Source organism: Dipodomys spectabilis, unplaced genomic scaffold, assembly GCF_019054845.1.
Source record: "Dipodomys spectabilis isolate Male_0828 unplaced genomic scaffold, ASM1905484v1 ptg000291l, whole genome shotgun sequence".
Taxonomy (NCBI): domain Eukaryota; kingdom Metazoa; phylum Chordata; class Mammalia; order Rodentia; family Heteromyidae; genus Dipodomys; species Dipodomys spectabilis.
The window spans coordinates 617,708-621,688 of record NW_024870968.1 but is presented as its reverse complement, the minus strand read 5'-3'; the positions used below and the strand labels follow the sequence as shown (position 1 = coordinate 621,688).

The 3,981-nt window shown below is 45.5% G+C and overlaps 1 pseudogene; it reads right to left on the bottom strand.

The window, feature by feature from the left end:
• Positions 1-1,116: 1,116 nt before the first annotated feature.
• LOC122126925 lies at positions 1,117-2,170 on the bottom strand (annotated as a pseudogene).
• Positions 2,171-3,981: the final 1,811 nt, after the last annotated feature.

The following is a 3,981-nucleotide window of genomic DNA, read 5'->3' as shown; positions in this document are numbered from 1 at the left end:
TAAGTAGGCAGACTGTCTTGAGGCCTCTTTGTTTTCTTAAGGAGAGTTCTCTGCAGAGTAGGGCAGGACAATAGGCACACACTTAGCACTGCCAGGGGTTTGGCCTTGGGGAGAGAAAAGCCCAACCTGGACTGAGTGTCCTCTCCTGGTCACGGCCATAGTTACGCCTTCTAGTATCTAACACTATCTAGGATTATCTAGTATGGATCCTATTATAGTTGGGCTATGCTGTATACAAAATTAACTATTGAGAACGTATCTCTCTCTCTGCATATATGTGTGAATTATAAAGTATAAGTTGGACTCCAAGTTCAACAAACACGTTATTCTCTATGTGTTCCCAGTGTCCCTATGAGGCTCTCTCAACAAGCTGTTCATCTTTCCTGTTTAGATAACATTAAACACCATTGTTTTGTTAGGTCAAGAATAAAGTGAGGGGTGAAAATAAACTTTTGCCTTTAAATAGTTTATTATCCTCAACCCCAAACTAGGAGTTAAATTAGAAAACATTTTGTTGTTGTCTCCAGAGCGATTACTCCCTTACTGGTGAGGTGTGGGGCACACTCCCAGCCTCCCCCATGCCCTGCTGGACCACAGCCAAGGCCACCCTGGGCCTTCCTTTGGGGTCCATCCTTGAAAAGCTGCCTAATGGAGGGAAGTCAGAAAGATCTGCATTTACAAGTTTCCCAGAATGTGCTAGAACTTTTTTGGTCAGTTTTATAGAACTTTCTTGGTCTGTTATATTCCACCTCAATCTCTCCAGTATTTTCCAAGCAGATCAAGTCACTTGCAGATAATGAAGAAGCTTTGTGGCCCAGGGGTCCATGGCTTGGAATCAAAGATAGTTCCAGGAGGGCCACGGGTCTCATGTATGGTAGAGATGTTCAGGTGACTGGAGTTTCTGACATTCCTGTTCTCCATGAGGCCTGAGCAGGGCGGAGGGCAACGAGGAGGTGTCTTCTACAATAGCCACTGAAGTGAGCGAGGCAGAAGGTCAGCTGTTCCAATTGGCAGATGTGGAGAGGATTCTAGAAGGGGATCAAATCCACTGCTTTGGACAGGAGTATCAGTTATTTTTACAGAAAGCAACAGAGAAATTAATTTACTTTTCTGACCACTGAAAAGTGGAAAGATGCTCAAGTTTACCATTTAAAGGAACAACAGACATTTCAAAAATCTCTGTCTTAACTTTGGTTTCCTTAAAAAAAAAACACACAAAAAAAAACAGGTCATCACAAAAAGAAATATAAGTTGAGGCTGTAGGCAGGTGCTGTTCTGTCCGTGGCAGTCTTTTGTGCAAAGTAAGGCGTATTGGAGCTCCAATTTAACTGATGCATTGGGGTTTACTGCCTCTGCATGCCGAGGCAGTGCATGTCATCTGTGCCCTTGCTGTCAAAGCCTGGGAGGGGCTGACCATACTTGTCCACACACCAGCAGAAGCCCCGCTTTCTGCCTTTGGAGGGGCTACACCGCTTCTTCTTATAAAATCCTTTCTTGTTCCAGCTGGGGATGTGCACACCCCTGGGACTCAGCACACTGAGGAACTTCAGGTGAGTCAGGGTGTTTTCCATCTCTCTAAGGCGGGACCATATTCTGTCTCCCGTTTGGACTCCGAGGAGAAGGTCTGGGTGTCCATGCTCTGGGACTCATAGTCAACTTTGTAGCGCTGGTTGTCCTTCGCATGACCTTTCTTGATGGTATCCAGCTTTGCGTGAATGGAATGGAACTTGGAGTCAGGCACCCTATGTGTGGCATGGCTCTCCACGCTCCCTGTGCCTCGGTCCTTCTCCGACTCACTAGCATTTTCTGAGGCGGAGGGCGCCAGCAGCAGGTAGGCCTCAGTCGGCCGGGATGCTGGCGTTGGCAGAGAACCAGCGGCCATCCAGCAGCGCCTGCAGTGGGCATGGCTCACCCAGTGGCAGCTGGCAGATGAGCCCCTAGCTGCAGCGTTCTGTGTAGACACCGCACGGTAGGCCCTCGCGCAGAGCACATGTCAGGCAGCAGCCATAGCCTGGCTCGCGCACCAGCTCGGCACACCCTTGCACTGGGCCAGCGCGTTTGCATCACAGGGCTCGCAGCGTACAATGGGACCCTCGTAACCGGCAGCCCGAGGAACAGGGTCTGGGCAGTGAGCAGAGCTGCCCAGAGCGCGGGGCGCCGCTCGATGCATGGCACCTGTCGCAGGGGCCAACTGGAGTAAGTGGTTACCGGGTGAGGCACGCGGTGTGAGATTGCAGGATCTGGAGCGCAACTACTATTGCTCGGCGTGCAGCTGCCCAGCTCACACCTCAATACCGATAAGTTCTAATATCACCCTTTTTCTGTCTTATAGTAGTCTGGCTGATTTTAATGTAGTTAATCCATTTTGAGTTGATGTTAGTGCAAGCAGAGATCCACTTCTAGTTTTCTGCCTATGGATGTCCAGTTTTCCCAACACCAATAGTTGAAGAGGCTATGATGTGTGTGTATGTGGTGTGTGTGTGTGTGTGTGTGTGTGTGTGTGTGTGTGTGTGTGTGTGTGTCTGTGTGTGTTGGTCATGGGGCTTGAACTCTGGGCCTCGGAGCTACCCCCTTGCATTTCATCTCCAGGCTAGTACTTGAACCGCAGTTTTACTTCCCATTTTCTTGTGGTTTATTGGAGCTAAGAGTCTCATGGACTTGCCTGGCCCTGCTAGCTTTCAACAACCATCCTCAGATCTCAGCCTTCTGAGTAGCTACGTTAAACGCATGAGCCACAGGCACCCAGCAAGGCTATGTTTTTTCCACATTACATCTTTTGCTCTTTTGTCGAATATCAGATGATTGTAAGTATGTAGTTTTATTTCTGGGTCTTTTCATCCTTTTTAATATATTTTTATTGTAAAAATAATGTACAAAGAGATTACAGTTACATAAGGTAGGTAATGAGTTCATTTCCTCTCAAGCATTGTTACTTCCTCCCTTGTTTTTCCCCTACCATCCCTACCCTTCCACCTCCACAACTACTCCTTTCCATCCCACCTCCCCACTCCCTGCATAAATTGTAAAGTTCGTTTTGGAACATAGTGTCTTGATTTCATTGTTAAAATGGGTCAAACTGTATCCCTAGTTAAGCATTTGGTTTTTTTCCTTCACCCCCCAAGCTAGAGAAATGTTTATACAAGATACAGGGCACCAACATCAAAGAAACAACAAAAAAAAAAAAACCGCATAACATAGGTTACAAGATTGGGTGGAAGAATGATGACTGTTGACTTAATTTGATAAGTATTCTATAGTTTTTAATGGTAAGGCTTATTAACTCAAAGGGGGAGCAAAAACATTCAGAATAGTGGAATGTGGCTACTACTCATTTGATGTGTGTGGATAGATTATGATTAATCAAAATATATCTATTAATTTCCAGTGGTAGACTGCTATGCTAACTGGGAGGAGACTTTGGTAATGCCAGGGGTTTGAATACTGGTAATGAAGCAGAATATGAGGGGAGAGCATTTGCTAAGGATGTAACTTCCTAGGCTCATACTAAATACATTGAAGTAGAATGCTAAGTGCTGATCGACTGAGCACCAAATTTTATTTGTTGACTTCTTTGTTTTGTGAAGTCCAGGGATTTGAACCTAGAGCCTGGGTGCTGTCCCTTAATATCATGGCTAGTGCTCTACCAGTTGAACACAGCTTCATGTCCATAATTTTGTTGGTTAATTGGAGATGAGTCTTTCAAAATTTCCTCTTTGGGCTTGCTTCAAACCTGATCCTCAGGTATTAGCCTCCCAAGTAGCTAGCATTCCAGTTGTGAGCCACCAGATTCTGGCTAGAATCACATTTTAAAAGTATATAGGTGAATCAGATGTGTCTAGGTACTATTTGAGCACTTTGGTTCCAGTGGGTCATGTCAGATTTAGAATAACATCAGAATTTTTCTACTTGTAACTCGCAGCATCCAATATCTATATAATTTATTCTGATCTTCATGTCTGATCTTTTTTTCTTCCTTGTACC